Source organism: Schistocerca americana, chromosome 2 (genome assembly GCF_021461395.2).
Source record: "Schistocerca americana isolate TAMUIC-IGC-003095 chromosome 2, iqSchAmer2.1, whole genome shotgun sequence".
In the NCBI taxonomy this organism is placed as follows: Eukaryota; Metazoa; Arthropoda; class Insecta; order Orthoptera; family Acrididae; genus Schistocerca; species Schistocerca americana.
Window position 1 is genome coordinate 738,146,185 of NC_060120.1, and position 22,248 is coordinate 738,168,432.

Sequence of the window (22,248 nt, forward strand, 5' to 3'; positions counted from 1 at the left end):
TATATGATCTTAGCCCTGCCTGTTCGTATTCTTGGAATAAAACAACTCCTAAACCTGTTTTCGCGCTATCAGTGGCCATACAAAAATTTTGTGTTAGATCAGGATGTGCTATAATCGGTGCTGTTGTTAGTGCGTTTTTCACTTTTAAAAATTCTTCATTGGCTTGTTGATCCCATACCCATGGCGTGTTTTTTCCAGTCAATGCACATAGGCGTGTTGTTGCGAGAGAGTCGATCCAAATAAATTTGTTATAGAATCCGGTGAGACCTAGAAATCCTCTGAGAGTTTTCTTATTATATGGAGTACAGAATTCTTTGATTGCCGTTAGTTTTTTTGGGTCGGGCATTACCCCTTTCTCGGAAATTATGTGTCCTAGAAATTTGACCTCTCGCCTTCCAAATTTGGATTTTGTTATATTTACTGTGATCCCATGCTCTTTCATGATCTGTAAAAACTGATTTAATGTGTCGTTGTGATTTTCCCAAGAGGGTTCTGCTATAATCACATCATCAACATAACAAGTAATTTTTTGTAAAATTTCAGGACTGAGTATAGTATTAAATCCCCTAATAAACGCTGCTGATAATATGTTTAAACCAAATGGCAATCGTTTAAACTGGTAACATCTACCGAATACGATAAATGCTGTAAAATTTCTACACTCTGGGGCCAATTCTATTTGCCAGAAACTACTCCGTAAATCAATTGATGAAAATATCTTAGCACCGTGGAAGTTTTGTATCAATTCCTCTAATTTTTCTGGGCGATCTGTCTCAGTGATTATGATTGTGTTGATCTGTCTGGAATCAAGGATTAACCTGATGCTCCCATCTCGTTTTTGTACAATATGGAGCGGGCTGTTATATGTGGAGGTAGCTGGTTCAATAATATCGTCATCTAACATTTTAGATATCTCCTGGAATACTTTATTCCTGTAGGTTAATGGGATTGTATAGGGTGGCACTCTAAATGGTTTGTGCTGCTTTACTTCAAACTTGTGCTGAAAGTGTTTAATACTGCCAGTCTTAGGTAAAAATACCTCTGCTTTATCTCGTAAAATACCCTCTAATTCTCTTTTACTGTGTTCCGAAATACCTTGAACTTCTTGCAATTTTTCGTCGATTTGTTTATGGACTTCTAACATGAGTTGAGGCAATTCCCGCTTTTGTGCATACCATTCTAATTCTTCATCCTCTTTATCTCGTATCATTCTTAATTGTTTGTTTATAACTGGTATTTCTTCTAATTTTAACTTTGCTCAAAGAGAAGTGTGACATTCCCGAATGTTACGCTACCTTTCCCCATATCTATTATCGCTCGTCTCTCATTTAAAAAATCTGCACCTATAATCAAATCTACAGTTAGTTTAGGTATAATCACGAAGTTGGCTTCGATCTTTTGACCTTGACACGAAAGCGTTAACCTTGTTTGTCTCGTAACTTCCGCAGCATTGTTTCTAATAGGACCTCTTACTTTAATCTTACGTGTTTTCAGAACTGGCATTTCCTCATTGGCATTACACTGTATGAATAAATTTTCTGAGATCGCAGTCAGTTCACTTCCGCTATCAATTACAATATTGACTGGGATATGCTTTACCATGGCCTTCACAATTGGTTGAAATTGAAAGGGTTGGTTCTGTTCTTCTTCTTCTTGCATCAACGAATCCTCCACTAAATCATACATGAGTCTTTTTAGGAATTTCCCTTGTGAATTCGAACTTTCTGTAGGATAAGCTTCGACTGCTACTTCTCTCTCTTTTATTTCCTCTTCTCCATTTCTTCCTTCATTTACGCTTTCTTCAACATCCTCTACTTTTTCCTCATCCCCGTCTATCTTCTCCTTCTTCGTCGCTACTTCCACATAATCGCATCTAAATGCTCTAATTATCGCTTCATAACTTCCTTCATTATATACGTTGGGTTGTGTGCCCACTCGTAACTTATTTTCAACTTCTGTCTACTGCGCATTATCCTCATTGAATTCGCTTTCCCTGGTTTCCATCTCAAATAGCTCTGCAATACTCATTACTTCGTCCTTTCCTCCTACATTCGTTGTGCATGCCTCTGGTAATTCATCTTCCTCGTCAGTATTCTCCCAATTAATTTCGTCCCAACACGATATTGTTATTTTCTTGTCTTCGTTTTCATCTGGTCCCTGCGGATTTGTTTCTTACTTCATCTCTTCTCGTGATAAGATTTTTACTTCTCTGTTCAAGGTGCTGCAATTGTCCTGGGTCGGTGCGTCATTCTCTTTGGCATGGGCGCTTAGCCGTCAATTCGAACGTTTATCGGGGTTTGGTGGTCTTACCTCCACCTCTTCTCTTTACTTGTTCAGCTTGTTGATAGTGGTTTCTTTGTTGATAATTTGTCGGTCTATTGGTTCTCCAGTACCCGTTCCGGTTGTCGTTATTCCCTCTGTAATAGTTGTTGCCGTTCCTGGGTGAATTATAGTTATTGCCATATTCTCTTCTAAATTCATGACCGGTTCTTTGTTGAAATCTATTGTCGTTTCTTGGTGCGAAGCTATCACATGGTTCGTAATTATTGTTTCTTCGTACTGTGTCTTGTGGATTCCACTGCTTTTTGCTTTCGTTTTGACGTGCGCTTCGTCTTTTTCTTGCGTCATCTTCCAAAAATATGAACTCTAGTTCCCTTAGAATACCTTTAAATGCTTCGACGTCATTGCCTCCGCGACCTACTAATGATTGCTGGTATTTCAATGGTAGCTTCATCGCGCATAATTTAATCAACTCTCCGTCACTGTATGGTGCATCTAAGCATTGATTTTTCTTTGCCATTAATTCGAAAAATTTCACGGGACTCTTCTCTCCTGAATTTTCAAAATATGGGTTCTGTAATAATTCGTACTTCACTCTGTTCTGTGTTTCGCTGGACCAATATCGTGAGAGAAACTTCTCTCTGAAATCTTCGTACGATCGGTATGTCGCTGCAACATTCTGCATGGTTTCTGCGACTGTTCCTGACATGTGTGCAAATATAAAGTCTAATTTGTGTGCTAGCGTTCAGTGTTCTGGTAATCCTACTCGGAATTGATCAATAAACGTTCGTGGATGTAATGAGTTTCCTTCTTGAAAGTGTTGAAATTTTCTGACTGTGAGGAAATGATCGTTGTCGTACTTCGTCATAGTTCCATATAAAATTCGCGATTCTTCGCCACTTTTGTTTCTGATCATTTCTCCCGTCGTTCTTTCCGGTTATGGTAGATCCATTGGATATTGTCCACTGTAACTTTCGCCTACCCTTGCGTAGTATCGTTGGAGTGGCACGCAATAATTTTCTTCCATCGGTTGTGAACGTGTAGCTGAATGCATTGCACTGTACTCTTCGCGACCTGGCTTTCCATTGTCAGGTATTGGTTCGGTATCTTGTCTGGCTAACCTTGCTGCTTCATTGCACGATCCAAACTGTCTTGAAACATGCATTTGTGGTTCCGCATGTGTTTGCGATGACGTTTGTTCATCAAGAATTTCGAAACGTGTGTGTTGCTGTGCAGGCTGTCTGATTTCACGTATGTTACTTTCCGCCTGTGATTGGAATCGCAAATGCGTAATATCTTCGTTAATTGCTTGTTTTTCCGGTGCTGTTACAGATACGGATGTGGTTGCAGACTCTGTGCTTGTTCGATCCTGTTCACTACGCTCTTCAATAGTTTCCAACAACTCTGTTCGCAATTTCTGAAATTGTCACTTCGTTTGCACTTCTATTTTGACTATGCGGTTATCATATCTTTTCAGCGGTGCTTTTGTGATACGTTTGTGTAACACACTATTTTCAACAACTTCACGCGCTGTACCTGCTGCTTGTCTAGTAATTTCGTTTATCTGTTTCTCTAGTTTCTTGACTTCTCCCTGGGTGTTGTTACGTAACGTTTTGATCTCGTCCTGAATGTCATTACGCAATGTTTGTACGTCCGCTTGTACCTTGTCAGTGTCTGTTCTCAATTGATTGTGACTTGTTATTAAGTTTCCTATCACTTCTCGAGATTCTTTTGCCTCTTCTTCAATATGACTTAGGTGTAACAGATTTTTTTTGTTTTGTTCTTTAATCGCACGCATTTGTCTCGTGGTTTCTGCATTCTGAATTTGGTTCGCTATGTCTTTATTTTGCCTTGTCATGGTTTCCGTAATTTGTCGTAATGATTCTGCCAGATTGGTGGGTCCTATTGCGTTTTCTTCCGACGTCCTACGCTCTGTGTTTTCGCCCAAGTGTTGGTTCGCAACCGATTGCATTGAACTGTGCTGTGACACGTTTCTGCTCGCATTCCTTGTACTCTGTGGTGAGGGAGCTCTGATTACTTGTACTATGGGTTCTACGTATTCAAGACGCAAGTTAGAATCCTCATCGCCTGTCTCTCTACTTTCCTGCTCCTCTGTCATATGCTGACTTATGTTATCTATGCCTTGACGTACATTATCCTCGTTATGGTGCGTTATATCTCCTATTTCTCGCGATACTGCATCGTCTGTTGTACTGTCCTCTATTCTCTGTCCATTTTCATGCTGGATCTCTACGTCAATTCCGTCAAAGTCTCGATTTGCCATTGCTAATCTTTCCGAATCTATTATTTTCTGTTTTAAAAGCAATTCACGCGCCCTACTTCGAGTCAATATGCGCTCATACGATCTCACGCGTTTCATGAACTTTTTGTTCACACGACCTGACACATATTATACCCAAGACTGACAATCCATTCACTTACTTGTTGGGTCAGAACCAACTTGTCAACGATCTATTCGCCACCTGTGTGCTTGCATTGAGGAGAAAACTTAATTCTAACAAATTTTAAATTCATAACTTAATTATGCTATTGTCTCTGCTAAAATGTCTCACTTTCTATTGAATACTTTCTTACTATCTATCGCTGCAGCTACTGTTTTCAATTGTTTATGCCTTTCAAAAAAAATTTTTTTAATCACGAAAATTTTTTAACAGGATTTTTTTCTGACCTAGTTAGGCATGTGGTCGACCTTCAATCATGGTATTTTACCATCCTGGCAGGGTCGCCATTTTCTAACATTCTGCGTGGTGTCTGTTTGTTCTATATCGTGTCTCCCTACCACTTTCGCGCAACAACACTCTGAGCGTGTTTTTTAGGGAATTGACTAGTTTGAACCTGGGACCTGTTGCTGGTAAGGAGACGGCAGACCACACATGACATGTAGAGTTCAGAAGAGTTCAGTGAGACTAGCGATGATATAACCAAATACTTAATGATTTCAGCATCAGCTCCACTGCACTTCCTGTAAAAGAATCTTAATACTAACTAAATTTAGTGGAAGGGGTTCAAGGCTTTCCTATTTTTAGTTAGCTGGTAAAATAACGTTGAAAAAGCAGTTAAGTTTACCATTGGAAATTTTATTCTACTCACAAAACATTGTTTATAAATTGCACTAATGATAAAAGGAAATGTTTTAATACAGGATGGTAAAAGCCAACTGCGTTCAACAAAAATGTGAACGAATATTCCCTGAATGGGTTTCCAAGTTCTACAATGGATCGAAGGATGACCTATGCCACATCACATCTATAATCTAGGTTTAAATTAAGTTTCACAAAAGAGAAAACTATCAAAATGGTCTACAGTGACCCTCAATTATCTTTAATTACTTATCTAACTTGTCGTAAATTACAGTGGCTGATGTGGCTTCTCAATAACTATATAACAGAAAAATCATCGCGTTTCAGATTTTTACTTCAAGTGGCAAATGTGAACACCGTGAGCTTTAATTGACGATCGACACTAGTATTACGCAAAAAGGGGGTGCAACAGATGAGACTTCTGCAGTTCTGAGTGAAGCTTTATGCGCTGTTATGCGGCATCGTGTGCGTTCATTACCTTGTTGGTGTTCGTCAGGGGGCGGCAGGCAGCACAGCTCCGCTCACCTCGCCGTCTCGGAAGCAACTCTCTCCTAAGTTCTCCTTACTACAATTTACCGAAGTTGGTTTAAAAAAACTATCTGGCTGTGTTTTCATCTGACCAATCAGGGTCTCAATGTTAACCTTAAGCTCCGCCTACAAAAATTCTGTCTATCCAATGAGAAACGTTATACTTTTCGTGGTGGGGCAATGTTTTTAAAGTTTGCAACGTAACAGAGACGCGAAAATGTCTCACGCTAAAACTTGCAGCTGGTGTGGTCCTTTTAGTGTTCCGGTAAGATCTATACTGTTCTTCTGGAGAGCTCTATCTTTTAACATGGGCTGGGGGGTGGTCCTGACGTAACAGAGACGCGAAAAAATCTCACGCTAAAACTTGCGGCTGGGGTGGGCCTTTTAGTGTTATCGTAAGATCTATACTGTTCTTCTGGAGGGCTCTAGCTTTTAACATGGGCTGGGGGGTGGTCCTAGCGGTTAGCTGTCGACGTGGGTGTCCGTCCCTTATCGTAGGGCCTTCTAGCTTAACATGGTTCTGCTCTCGGCTTCTGTTCTCGTTTCTCCCCTCGGAACTGCGTCTGTCTCACGGTGGGAAGATATGACATGCATTTAGGCATTCTTGTGTTAGTCTGTGGTATTCCATTTGCTCACTCGTTACTCGTATTACTTTGGTTAATTTAATGTCACGATTTATTTGGAGCTATGTGACAAACTACTGGATTTGCTTACCATGTCAGGGTTTTCATGGAAGGCGTTGGATTTTCCTGACACCTTACATGACTACTTAATTAAATTGATCAATTAGTTAAACTCTCTGGTGGTAAAGTGCCATGCCCTCCTGCCACGCCCTCTGGTGGGAAGTTCAAATTCAATCAGGACAATTCAACCTAAGAAAATGGTGGGAGGATAATTTAGGTCACATTGACTATATAATTAAATTGATCAGTTAATTAACCTCTCTGGTGGGAAAGTGCCACGCCCCCCCCCCCCCCCCGGAGGAAAGTTCAGATTACATCAGGACAATGCAACCTCTACTAACCTAAGAAAATGGTGGGAAAAAAGGGCACCTCCACTAACCTAAGTCATCTGACTGCCACCACTTCCTAGGAATTGGCAGGAAAATGACTCAGTTGATCAATCATTTGGAGAGAATTCAATTGTAGTGTATGGAATATTGTTTAAACAATTTAGACATTGTGTGGAATATTGTTTATTAAACCAATTTAGGGGATTCAAGGCACTGTGTGGAATATATGGAAATTGGTGGAGAGGAAGGGTCTCATAACAGGAAATTCAAGGGTATATTGTTTATTTATAAAAAAGATCAGTTTGTGGGGGTTGATTTCTCTTGCTGAGCATTCCCTGCTGTCTGGAAACACGTAAGTCTTGCAAGAAGTAATTATGTGGAGCAAACATGATGTATAATCTAATGTTCAGCACTGTACTCTGGGTGTCTTAACCTTATGCTTGGGCCTTTGTCAGCACTTAACTTATTGTTCTGTTAAGTGGTTTTCCATGTCACCCCCATTTCCTTAAAATATTCCTCCGCCATCCATAACAAATTAAGTAATCAGTTATCTCCTCCCACCATTTTCTGGTATACTTTTCGAATTTCACATGCTTTTGAACGCCATTTCTGGCTCATTCTTCTTTGCCACACACCCCCTTAGACTTTTGTACTACGTTTTACATGAAAATTATGCAAATTAACCTAGTGTTCTGCACTTATGCTGCTGTTCTGCTCCATGTCACCCACTCACGCACTCCCTCCCATTAACTACTGTACCGCTAACACCACATTGAAATAAAAAATTTATGCAAATTAATTAAATCGGTATTCTTCACATGTATGGGGTAGTTTTTCTTTATTCGCAGCATCCTATTGGTCGTTGAAGTCGATGGAATATAGCTTATACAAAAGATTGCTAATAAAAAACACATCCCGCCACTCGACGCCCGACACCGCCGCCGCCGCCGCCACGAGACACCGCCAGACGAAGCCAGCGCGAGCCATCGCTCTCACACCGCTGCAGGTGAAAGTTGGGTCTTTTTCGGTGTATACAGTTAGAATTCTTCGAGTCTTATACTGACATCACAGAACTCCAAGGCGCGCTCATGCTGGTCCCATAAGCGATGACGCATAGCTGTCGTACGGCCCAGCACTGAGAGAGATGTTCCAATGCCTCCCAGAATAGCACAGGGTGCGTTGTTCCCCGCACAACATGAGAGACGTGTCTAACTGTGCTTAACCGCCAAACGTGACTGACGCAACGCCACAAAGTGCACGCACATAGCTACAAACCCTCGCAAACACATCTAACAAGATTCTCAATCTTATACTGGTGTCACATGACTATGAAAAAATGAGAATCGAGTCGACCTCGCAGAAATTGTATAGTGTCCCAGAAATAGTTAACGCTCGCTTTCTTGATATTTCAGCTTGTATGCACGGAAGTTCTTGCCGTAACAGAACCTGTTTACGAAAATAGCGTAGAATAACGTCGAATGCAGTCTTCGTCACGGACCTAACGTGGTACCCCTTCCATCAGGTGTTACCCTACAATTTCTAAGACTTTCCCGGTGATTTGTTGTCATCTCGTAGAATCGGGTGTACTGCTGGTGGTCCGCGTCTTCCCAACACGATATTTCAACGTCGTAACCAGATTCTACGAGATGACAACAAATCGCCGGGAAACTCTTAGAAATTATATTGCTAGACTCTACGTGGAGGAAATGTGCATGTAGATGAAGTTATTGGACAAGCTACGACAGCGCAAAGAGAGGATGTTGAGCTCTCTCAGCTTTCTACTCAGATGCAGAGAAGGAGACGTAGTAACTGTTTTTGGCAAGATTAAACATCATATCACATCTAGGGCGGCTAATAGGATCAAGCATCGTGCCAGTATAGCCATGGTAAAGGAAAGGATCCGGGACATGCGGCATAGACTGGACGTCATCTCCAGGGAGCTACTACGTCTACATCTGGACTTAGCCAGCAACTTGGCACCTGAAGACTGGGACAGGATAGATGGCACATCAGGGGCGCTGGCGGCATGCATCAAACACAATGCTACAGCTAGACAAATGGCGAAATTTGAGCGCCTGAACAACAGAGTACAACAAAATCATGACACCCGCACAGTGGTAAATCTGAGCGGTCGCACATATGATGATATCACCTTGAAAGTACTCAGTAAGGGCCTGAATTTTGCTGTCACTCCTAGAGAACTACCGGTTTCTAGCTTTATCAGCTCTGTGAAGCAAGTGGTCAACACTACCGTCAAGTGTTGCAGAAGAGATTCGGAGAGAGACATGCAGGGCGCTAACCAGAGCCAAGCCGCCCAAAACAAACATCTCAAGAGACGAGAGGATGGCGCTCAAGAGTTTGCCGGAAGAAAAAGACTTGGTGATGTTACCAGCAGACAAGGGGAACTCTACTGTCATACTACTGAAGACTGACCATGACCAGAAGATCTGTCAACTTTTGGAGGACCCTGCTTATAATCCATTAGAGAATGACCCCACCAATAGAGTGGATAGGAAAACCCGGTCTCTTCTTAAGGAAACAGGATGGCCTGAGAAGGTTGTCAAACAACTAAAAGCTAAGGCACCAGTACCACCCAGACTGTATGGATTATCCAGGGTCCATAAACAGGGTGTACCACTTCGCCCGATCGTCAGTAATATCGGCGCAGCCACCTACCCTACAGCCTCCTACCTTAAGAAGATGCTGGCACCATATGTAGGGATGTGTGTCCATCACATCCGCAACTCTTCGGTCTTTGTGGAACGCCTCAACAACCTACGGATCTCGGACACGGACATCATGGTCAGTTTTGATGTGGTGTCTCTATTCACCAGGGTACCACTTCAGGACACACTCGATATAATTAGTGAGAAATTTGACGGAGCCTTGCTGGATCTTTTCAAGCATATTTTGACATTGACGTACTTCTTTTGTGGAGGCCAATTCTATGAGCAGACTGAGGGAGTGGCCATGGGTAGCCCCTTATCTCCCTCCGGTAGTGGCGAATCTGTTCATGGAGAAATTCGAGGATGAGGCACTTACAACTGCTGCCTACCAGCCAACGTGTTTCTTCAGATACGTTGATGACACGTTCATCATCTGGCCACATGGCAAGAGAAGACTGGATTAGTTCCTGGACCATCTGAACACAAGACACCCCAACATCAAGTTCACCATGGAGCTAGAGAGAGATGGTCAGCTCCCATTCCTCGATGTCCTGGTAAAGAGGAAGGCAGACGGCACCTTAGTCCACAGTGTGTACAGGAAACCAACACACATTGACTTATATCTACAGGCTGACAGCTGACATCACTCAGCACAGAAGCATGGAGTGCTGAGAACACTCGTACACCAAGCCAAGACACTCTCTGACCCAGACAGCCTGACAGCGGAATTAGAACATTTACAAACAGTGTTCACAGATAACGCATACTCCACCAGGGACATCCGCAAAGCGCTCCATCCCTCCAGAAGACCTGAGGCTACAGGAGAGGAGCTGGAAGAAGAGACCAGGAAAGTAGCTTTTCTACCCTGTGCTGGACCTATATCTGCCAAGATCAGCAGAGTCTTGAAGAAAATATCAAGAGTGTGTTCTGCCCACCTGACAAGATAAGGACGCTCCTTGGAACTGTCAAGGATTATTTGGGGTTAAGGAAACCTGGTGTCTACTATATACCCTGTGAATGTGGGATGTCTTACATCGATCAAACTACCAGAACAGTTGAAATAAGATGTAAAGAGCACCAGAGACATGCCAGGCTACGACAGGTAACTAAATCTGCAATAGCAGAGCATTGCCTGGAACTTGAACACACCACGGATTATGACAAAACCATGATCCTGGCTTAGAACCCCCGATTCTAGAGTCATTAATGAATCGATTAAAATCAAGATGGTGGAGAAGTTGATCAACCGGGAAGCAGGATATCAGCTTAGTACTGTGTGGAATCCCGCTTTGGAACTACTACAGAAACAACTGAAGAAAGGTCCCTCCTCCAGGAATGAACTACAGACATCCAAGTGCGTTAGTACCGGAAAAGAACGGCATGCGCGATACCAGGCGACAGCAAGCTCCTTGGAGGATGAGCATCCTAATATGCAGCTCCAACAGCAGCCGGACGCCGCAGGAATCGCACCTCACAGGCGCATACCGGATTCAGAAGCCCAGGAGGATGGTTCGGCCGCGAGAGGAACTCGCCGCGGTCGCGGGCAGCATAAGGAAGTTCAACATAGCCATGATAGCGCTAGGACCCAGTACGGAACGCCTTGGGATACCCGCTACCTCAGAAGAGAGCCGCAACGGGCGCGGACCGAAGAGGGAGTGCCTACAGATTGATACCACCGCCAGAAATGGCCACAACGGGCGCGGACGCCATAGGGAGCGCCACACACCGCCCAGGCATAAATATGGGACGAGGTCAGCTCGTCAACCAGTCTCAGGGAAAACCTGATGAAGACGCCCAGTTACGACGTCGAAACATCGTGTTGGGAAGATGCGCACCACTGGCAGTACACCCGATTCTACGAGATGACGTGTTACCCTTCCTGCATTCAGCACACACAAACACTCCCTCAGCTATGTAGAGGTCCCTATATCCCAACACAAAGGATGTGAATGAATCGTGCGTTATGACTGGCTCTTATCGAATTTACCCGCTGAATTACTGATGCCGTCGGTATCGAAGCACCATCCGCCTTTTTTTTCTTTCTGCAGATGAGACTTTCAGCGGTTATTTTACACAGATCGCCATATTGCACTGGCAATTAAATCATACAAACTACCACACATATCGTCAAATACAGAAAGACTCTTACTCGTTTACACTGCTCTCCCACCGAGGACAGGAGCTTGAATATCAGAACGTGAAACCAACCTGCGACCCATCAATATATCACCATGTGCCCTACATAATGTCAAATACAGAAAGACTTCTGCTCAATTACACTGCTCTCCCACCAAGGACAGGAGCTTGAATATTAGTGCATGAAATCGATCTCCAACCCAGAAATATATCTCCAAGTACCAGGTCGATGTAGTAAACATACAATTCATATCCCACGCCAAACAAAATCATCCCTTTTACATTATTTGTACATATACCATGAAGACGGACAGTACCATATATACACTTGTAACGCCGGAAATGCATATACTCCTATTTCCATCTATTGTACTATTATTTTTTTTCCTTGTTTTGTTACCTCAAGATATGACATTTCTGTCTCTTTATATATTGTAATTATTTTACTGTTTGTATATATATATTTATGCACTCATGTCGATGTATAATTGGTTTGTTTCGTAAATATTATTTGTATTTTTACGCTGGGTCTTGCCTAGGGAAAACTGCTATCGAACGATTACATCGATGGGTCGTGTGAAGAATCAAAGTGTGTAGGATCTTTGGTAGTGTTAACTCTGCCGCGTGAGGCGCGGGCAGTGAGAGTCTGGCGGGAGTAGCTAGTGGAGCAGGTGTTGTGTGACGCTCCCGCGAGTTGCCGCGCTTTCGGGGTTTGGCAGCATGTAATTGCGCTCGACTCGCGATGATAGTTTCTGACATGGTGTCGCGGACGGGAAGCATTAGCTGGCGCACATCAAGAGCCCGTTTCGCCTGGTGACCGTGTCGAGAAGAAGGCGCGCCAACATCCAGCTTCTGCAACAGCGACGGCCGACAATGAGTGACTGTCGCCACCTCCTCGATCGACGGCTTCGAACCTTCAATCAACCAACAAGGAAGACTAAAAGCACGTAAAGTTTCAGAACTGTATGGCAGACCTCAGCTTTTCAAATTGTTCCATTTGCCTCGCAAAATTACAGCAACTTAGCATGAACCTTTCTTGCTCATTGTCCCAATTGCATTGCCAAGCAGGGTCCCTTCCTTTTCCGAAATGAACCCGAGTGTCGTTGAAATTCAAACGCCAGCATAATTCCATTTCACTGCTTTAATTTCAAAGTTCAATTCAAGCATTAGCTGGCTACAATAGTTAGATTACACAAGCACAAATTAAGAGTGCGAGTTTTGTTACCGTATTTTAGCTTACCTGTGACTGCAGCTCAGCTTGGTACGTACTAAATTTTACTATTGTTAATTGTTCAGAATCATTTAATTCAAGTTCAAAGTTAATTCTCTTATTTCTAAATTGCGTAGATTCAAGTAGCTTTTGAAATGATTGTTGAGGTAGTCCAAGACTAACCTTATTTTACTGAATGTCGATGTGCTTCAGAAAGAAAGCTCACTATTAACTTCAGTCACTAAATTAACTTTCGATTTTCCAGTTTTATTAATTCTTTTGCTAAATTAAGTCAGAGTGTAGCGAAATTTATTACTTCTGACAAACTTTCAGTTTTCACACTACACGTGTCAACCTTCAGTTGCCACGCTTCTAGTGCTAATTATATGTGTAATAACCTTACTTTTTCAGTTACTATAGTAATTGTCCTTAGGACTGGCGACCGTGATTTCCTCCAAATCTCAAATATCTAATTACCGCTAGTTAATTGTTAACGTAACGGCCGCACATTTACTTTCTTTATTAACTTTATCCCTTTTCAAAATTAATTTCCACCAGTTTCATTTGCATTTTTCCTTTCATTTAGATGTAACCCTTTCCTCCCTCTTTACCGATAGATTAACTTCGGTGACGATTGCTTTTCCCAAATTTCCATTAGGTACACGCGGTTTAATTTTTCACTGTCATTAAGGTCGATAAGTGAGGGGGGAGGTTACACGTGGCGACCTGGTGACAGGACAATCTTCAAATTTGAGGTTGTTCTGGACACGAATTTTGCATTGTACAAATCTCGTAACAAAGTACTGGTTACGAAATGGTCGATACGTCAGCGAGAATATTAGTGTGAGGAATCCTAATTAGATTTGAGATTTGGCATTTATATTGAAAATTATTAAAATGAGTGAAGGCAACAATTACCAAAATTTGGTAGGCTTGGATAAGGAACAATCGGTCGAACAGTGGGGAACGCGCACCGCGGTACCCATTGTTCAGGGACAGGCGGCTAGCATGAAAGACGCGACCGCCGAAACGCAACAAGGAGCAGAAATGGAATTCCACACTTTAGAAAATGTTTCGGAGTCGGAAGTGAAAATCAAATGCGAATCCCTTGATGACGAATATGGGGGGACAATTAAAGAGGAAGCCGCTACGGAAGTACAACCGGTAGTTTCCGGGAATTTAACTGATTTATTGAATGTTTTGATTAACGAAATCAAGAGTCAATCGGCCAAGCAAGAAGCTCAGTCTGAAAAAATTGAACGAAAGCTAGACAGTCAGAACAAAGCTATTAATGTTGTTAACAACAATGTTGAAGTTATTAACACAAAAGTTGATAAAATCAAAGACGATATTGTCGTGATTAATACCGAAATCGGTAATCTTAAACAGGAAATGATAGGCGTTCAGGCGGAAATTGCGAGCATAAATACTCGTTTTGATTCCGAAATTAGCAGAATCGAGAAAAGTGTAGGAGACGCAGTTGCTCCGATCATCCAGAATAAGGTGACGGAACAAATTCAATTAGTGAAAAAAGAGGATCAACAGAAGGTGGAAACTTTAAAGGCTTTAGTATCCGAAGTAGATACCAAAGTGACGAAGCAGGCTAACACCTGCGAAGAGAAAAAGAGGGAAGTGGAAACGCTTGCGACAACCACTTGCCAAGTGATTACGAGGGTGTCGGAATTAGAAAGGAAACTTGACGAAAAACAGAGCTATGTGCCAATCTGTGCACATAGTTCGGAGTTGTTGACGAAAGAGGAGCGGTTCGACCCCTTGAAAAAAGGCGGTATACACCCGACGGATTTCATTAAAAATTGTGAAAGAGTTTTACCCAGATCATGGACTGATGAGAGAAAAATTAATGCGATTATTGATGTGTTGGCTGGTGATGCCAAGCGTTGGGGCTTAAAGCTCAACATTACGGACCTGACTTTTGACGAATTTAAAAATTTGTTTCTGGCTGAATACTGGTCAGAGCAAAAACAGCAAAGTGTCTGGCGCGGATTTGTCGTATCGAGGCCTTTCGATGCGAATTCGCGCGGTTCGATGAAGGAGTTTTGTGAGGGCTGGATCCGCAAGTTGGAATACTTGCGTGATCGCCGCACGGAATCCGAAATAGTCTGGGAACTCTACAAGAAGCTTCCAGATGATACAAAACGATACGTAGGAAGCAATTACAGGACAATCAATGATTTCCTGGAAAGAGTGGAGGACGAGGACAATTGGCGCAATAATCGCGACAGTGGCAGAGGCCGTGGTAACAACAACGGGTACCACAGCAACCACAACAACGATAACCACGGGAATAATGCATACCGCAACCATGGCAGCAATAACAATAATGGTTCGGACCGTAATAACAATCGGTTTAATGCAAATAATAACAGGAATGACGGAAACCAGTATCATACTAACGTGATACGGGCTTCACAGAATAGTAATAACGCCAGAGGGTGTGATCAGCCGCCTCAGCAGCATCCGGGGAGCGTATCTGCTGGGACGAGACAGGGAAACCATTAGCCGCGCCGGTGAGGGGCCGACCAGGCGTGGAGAAATTTTGGCGGCCCAATAACAGGAGAAAACCCAGGTGTCGTCGTTATGAAAATTCCGTGTGGAATAATCAACGGCGGGAGAGTGTGCCAGTGTTAGGAGAAAGGAGTGCGCCCACAACTAGTAGATCAACTGTATACACGGCAGTAGAAAATACATTCACTGTCAGTGAGAACAATTTAAGTAGTGTTCCGGAAATCGATTATAAAGGGGCAGCTGTAATACCCACAGCGGAACTGGAGATTGAGTTTAAGAATGATTCGCAATTGTTGAGAGAAGATCAGATGTCGGATAAAACGTCCGTCATCGAGCGAGGGGATGCAGAGAGGGATGAGGTCTGGTTAAGGCAGTTCGGTCGCTTATACGACGAACTAAGAGATTATAGGGGTCTGTATGAGAGAAGTGTTTATGGAGAGCGCGGGCAGAATTTGCCGCGTCTCGTCCCACAGGAAGATAGTATTTGTAAAGTGTTGGAAAGTTCTGGCCCTAACCGGCAGACTTTACCAGAAATAGTTGATGTTAATGGGGAGCACGAGCAAGATTCGTCGTGTTTCGTCCCGCAGGAGTTGAATGTTGAAGTAGTAACGGAAAGTTCTGGCCCTAACCGGCAGACTTTACCGAAAGTTGTAATGGTAGAAGTAGCCGACCCATCCGACGCGAACATCCAGTTTAAACATTGCGAGAGTATTAAGGAGAAAGATTACGAAAATTTTAGTGATAGCCGGACACGATTGGTAGAAAACCACGTAGATTACAGTGTGTATGAGGTTAGAGCTGACGTTATACGGTCAGACGATAGCAGTGTGGGTTGCGCAGATCCAGAGGAAGTAATTGCAGATACTACTGGGCACAAATCTCCAGGTAGATCGGCAGATGAGATCAATCTGATTAAAGAGGAATCAACGAAGGTGACAATTAGTGAATTGATAGCAAAGCTACACTCACTAGTTGACGAGTTACAGGAAAAGGTTTCGGTATTGGAGGCGACGCTACAGACTAAGCCTCAGGACAAACATGTTGAAATAAAAACTGTATGTGAACAGAGGCTGAAAAAGCCGCCAGATAAACTGGATTTAGGATCAAAGCCGGATGGTTTTTTCTGGAATGACCTGGATATAGACGAGGATTTACTGTGGGAAAATAAAGAAACAGTCGAGGACAAGTGTAGACAGATAGTAGTGTCTGTTAATATGCACGACCTACAACTAAACGTGTTGATTGACACCGGTGCAGAATTGAGTGCTGTATCTGGGAAAATATTTGAGTTACTGAAAGACAGACCTGGCATCGTAGTTATGCCAGTAACAGGAGTGAAAATTATCGGTGCTACTGGGAAGGTCAGTAAACCGGTCACAAAACAGATTTTGTCAACTTCGAGATATGTGGGGCACGATTTGAACAAGAGTTTGTCGTCGTGCCAGACTTAACTACGGAAGTAATTATCGGGTTAGATTGGCTGTTAAAGTACCGTGCAGTGATTAACTGCGAAAGCAAAACGTTGACATGTACGTCCCAAGATAAAACAATAGTAGTTAGTTTTGACGAGGCAGGAAACGGTGTGCATAGGCAATACCAGCCTATACACATTGTTAACTGGCCGGATGACATTGACGTAGGAATGGGTTTGAACTGCCGTAACATGAGGAATTTCGGCATTGACAAAAGCGTAGAAAGTGAATTGGAAGAGATAATCAAATTCCCTAAACGGATTAACATTAGTATTGGTGTGAAAAAAGATCGTTTGCGAGAAGTAATGAAGCTAAAAGCCGATGCTCGCACACGTCGTCATGACGCTAAAGTGCGTTTTGCTAAGTTTGCAATCGGAGACTTAGTACTTGTAATAGCTCATGAGAAATCGAGCGAGATAGACCATGAAATCTCTAATTTTAAGTTTGTTTATAATGGACCATATAAAGTCATTGGTATACCTCACACAAATGCTTGCGGAATATTGTAGACTTGAAATTGTACCAACCTAGGATCGATTAATACCACACAATGGGTAATTTATACAGTATGTAAATATAGAGTGTATAATTTAACGATTTGCTAGATTGCCATGCTTTTGACTGACCAAGGTCATTAAAGAAGTTGTAATTAATAAGTAATTAATTTTGATTAATCAATTTAATTTTAATAAATTTAATCATGATCTAATCAACTGAAAAATCCAAGCTGCTAGTTTAAGTTTTCAGCTGAGTCACAGTAGATTAAGCAATGTAAATATGATTTTATAACTAGCTGTAAGATTCCATGAATATGTGTTTTACTAGTCATTGCCGATGTACTTAGACGCTGTTTTAAGTTTCAGGCTAGTACATGCGTGTGATGATGGACAGTGTTGAGTTATCCACTGTGATAGTATTAAGGGACTCCTTGAGATTACTCGGGAGTGAGTTTTTCCTAAAGAATTCAGTGAAACGGACGTTCTGGAAACGCCGTCACAAGGGCGAGTGAGATCAAGCGTGCCGCACACGCGGGCGCAACAATACTGGCGAGGCGAGCCGCTGTCGGCTCTTGTGCCGCTGTTGGCTCTTGTGCCGCTGTCGGCATTCTTTGTACTTGCGAGTACGAAAGGCGGAATAGTTTTTCTTCCCGGACAGCTGATGTGAAAGAATTCTGCTGTCAATATTTATGTTTTTTTCGATCTACTGAATATTATTTTCTTGTTTAGCGTTAAGTAGATTCTCGTGACGAGAATATTAATTATGAAAAGGTTATATAAAATGTGTAGTCTATTTAATTATTTATTTGCGTATTTTGATCTACCTGTTTTTATGACCATGCAATCTAATTAATTTTGCAAATAGTATTCCATTTCTCATAGTGTTACGAATTTTAATGATTTTGGAATAGTTAAACCATTTTCTATATTTTCTATGAATTTCAATATGTTTTATTTTGTGCAAGGTGACAGAGTGGAATAAGATTAGGAGTGTCTCCACTCAATTATTATGGTCTAAAAATTGATATATGGTTAATTAGACGAATGCTAACTTTTGTTGATGTTTTGAGCATATGCATTTCCGCTGTTTCTTTTTTGGGACATTTTCTGAGTCTGTTTACGTTACACGAACATCCTCAGACAATGTGGGGCACGTGTAACGCCGGAAATGCATATACTCCTATTTCCATCTATTGTACTATTATTTTTTTTCCTTGTTTTGTTACCTCAAGATATGACATTTCTGTCTCTTTATATATTGTAATTATTTTACTGTTTGTATATATATATTTATGCACTCATGTCGATGTATAATTGGTTTGTTTCGTAAATATTATTTGTATTTTTACGCTGGGTCTTGCCTAGGGAAAACTGCTATCGAACGATTACATCGATGGGTCGTGTGAAGAATCAAAGTGTGTAGGATCTTTGGTAGTGTTAACTCTGCCGCGTGAGGCGCGGGCAGTGAGAGTCTGGCGGGAGTAGCTAGTGGAGCAGGTGTTGTGTGACGCTCCCGCGAGTTGCCGCGCTTTCGGGGTTTGGCAGCATGTAATTGCGCTCGACTCGCGATGATAGTTTCTGACATGGTGTCGCGGACGGGAAGCATTAGCTGGCGCACATCAAGAGCCCGTTTCGCCTGGTGACCGTGTCGAGAAGAAGGCGCGCCAACATCCAGCTTCTGCAACAGCGACGGCCGACAATGAGTGACTGTCGCCACCTCCTCGATCGACGGCTTCGAACCTTCAATCAACCAACAAGGAAGACTAAAAGCACGTAAAGTTTCAGAACTGTATGGCAGACCTCAGCTTTTCAAATTGTTCCATTTGCCTCGCAAAATTACAGCAACTTAGCATGAACCTTTCTTGCTCATTGTCCCAATTGCATTGCCAAGCAGGGTCCCTTCCTTTTCCGAAATGAACCCGAGTGTCGTTGAAATTCAAACGCCAGCATAATTCCATTTCACTGCTTTAATTTCAAAGTTCAATTCAAGCATTAGCTGGCTACAATAGTTAGATTACACAAGCACAAATTAAGAGTGCGAGTTTTGTTACCGTATTTTAGCTTACCTGTGACTGCAGCTCAGCTTGGTACGTACTAAATTTTACTATTGTTAATTGTTCAGAATCATTTAATTCAAGTTCAAAGTTAATTCTCTTATTTCTAAATTGCGTAGATTCAAGTAGCTTTTGAAATGATTGTTGAGGTAGTCCAAGACTAACCTTATTTTACTGAATGTCGATGTGCTTCAGAAAGAAAGCTCACTATTAACTTCAGTCACTAAATTAACTTTCGATTTTCCAGTTTTATTAATTCTTTTGCTAAATTAAGTCAGAGTGTAGCGAAATTTATTACTTCTGACAAACTTTCAGTTTTCACACTACACGTGTCAACCTTCAGTTGCCACGCTTCTAGTGCTAATTATATGTGTAATAACCTTACTTTTTCAGTTACTATAGTAATTGTCCTTAGGACTGGCGACCGTGATTTCCTCCAAATCTCAAATATCTAATTACCGCTAGTTAATTGTTAACGTAACGGCCGCACATTTACTTTCTTTATTAACTTTATCCCTTTTCAAAATTAATTTCCACCAGTTTCATTTGCATTTTTCCTTTCATTTAGATGTAACCCTTTCCTCCCTCTTTACCGATAGATTAACTTCGGTGACGATTGCTTTTCCCAAATTTCCATTAGGTACACGCGGTTTAATTTTTCACTGTCTTTAAGGTCGATAAGTGAGGGGGGAGGTTACACACTCCTGGAAATTGAGATAAGAACACCGTGAATTCATTGTCCCAGGAAGGGGAAACTTTATTGACACATTCCTGGGGTCAGATACATCACATGATCACACTGACAGAACCATAGGCACATAGACACAGGCAACAGAGCATGCACAATGTCGGCACCAGTACAGTGTATATCCACCTTTCGCAGCAATGCAGGCTGCTATTCTCCCATGGAGACGATCGTAGAGATGCTGGATGTAGTCCTGTGGAACGGCTTGCCATGCCATTTCCACCTGGCGCCTCAGTTGGACCAGCGTTCGTGCTGGACATGCACACCGCGTGAGACGACGCTTCATCCAGTCCAAAACATGCTCAATGGGGGACAGATCCGGAGATCTTTCTGGCCAGGGTAGTTGACTTACACCTTCTAGAGCACGTTGGGTGGCACGGGATACATGCGGACGTGCATTGTCCTGTTGGAACAGCAAGTTCCCTTGCCGGTCTAGGAATGGTAGAACGATGGGTTCGATGACGGTTTGGATGTACCGTGCACTATTCAGTGTCCCCTCGACGATCACCAGTGGTGTACGGCCAGTGTAGGAGATCGCTCCCCACACCATGATGCCGGGTGTTGGCCCTGTGTGCCTCGGTCGTATGCAGTCCCGATTGTGGCGCTCACCTGCACGGCGCCAAACACGCATACGACCATCATTGGCACCAAGGCAGAAGCGACTCTCATCGCTGAAGACGACACGTCTCCATTCGTCCCTCCATTCACGCCTGTCGCGACACCACTGGAGGCGGGCTGCACGATGTTGGGGCGTGAGCGGAAGACGGCCTAACGGTGTGCGGGACCGTAGCCCAGCTTCATGGAGACGGTTGCGAATGGTCCTCGCCGATACCCCAGGAGCAACAGTGTCCCTAATTTGCTGGGAAGTGGCGGTGGGGTCCCCTACGGCACTGCGTAGGATCCTACGGTCTTGGCGTGCATCCGTGCGTCGCTGCGGTCCGGTCCCAGGTCGACGGGCACGTGCACCTTCCGCCGACCACTGGCGACAACATCGATGTACTGTGGAGACCTCACGCCCCACGTGTTGAGCAATTCGGCGGTACGTCCACCCGGCCTCCCGCATGCCCACTATACGCCCTCGCTCAAAGTCCGTCAACTGCACATACGGTTCACGTCCACGCTGTCGCGGCATGCTACCAGTGTTAAAGACTGCGATGGAGCTCCGTATGCCACGGCAAACTGGCTGACACTGACGGCGGCGGTGCACAAATGCTGCGCAGCTAGCGCCATTCGACGGCCAACACCGCGGTTCCTGGTGTGTCCGCTGTGCCGTGCGTGTGATCATTGCTTGTACAGCCCTCTCGCAGTGTCCGGAGCAAGTATGGTGGGTCTGACACACCGGTGTCAATGTGTTCTTTTTTCCATTTCCAGGAGTGTATACTCCTCTCAGCACTAGATATTTTCCCACAGCCAACGATAACAAGTCATCCATCCTCAACGCGCGACCAGAGCACCCACAGCGGGCCAAAGTCGCTCTCAGAACTGTTCTACAAATTTGGGATCGTTTCCCCTTGGCACAAACACGATACTGTTCCTGCTCTGAACCTGCTTCCTTGCTTGCTCACTTTTCTACACACATCTCCAGACTCGGGGATTACAAGAACACATGTATTTTTCCGCATGGTTCGCCATAACAATATACCATTTTCGTGATACTTCTCGATATCAAGCAGTAGGCAGCATCCTACCGATCGCTAGTGCAACATAATTCCCAAGATATAGACTGGAAATTAGTTCTCTACAAACCCGAAACTTTTGCTAGGTGGGGCATGCTGTAAACAACGGACTAACTAGATACTTGTCACGTCCACAAAGACATTTACTTGGTAACTCAGAACAAATAGAGGAAACTGATATTTCCACTCTCGAATATCGATGTCAGTGATGTAGTAGATTCCAAAAATCCCCAAAATTTACAAGGTTAACTAAATTGTTTCTTATGTCTAGAGAACTGGCAAATGTGTCTTCCACACTCTAGATGGACACACCACAATCGATGTTCTCTCAACTAAATAAAGTCA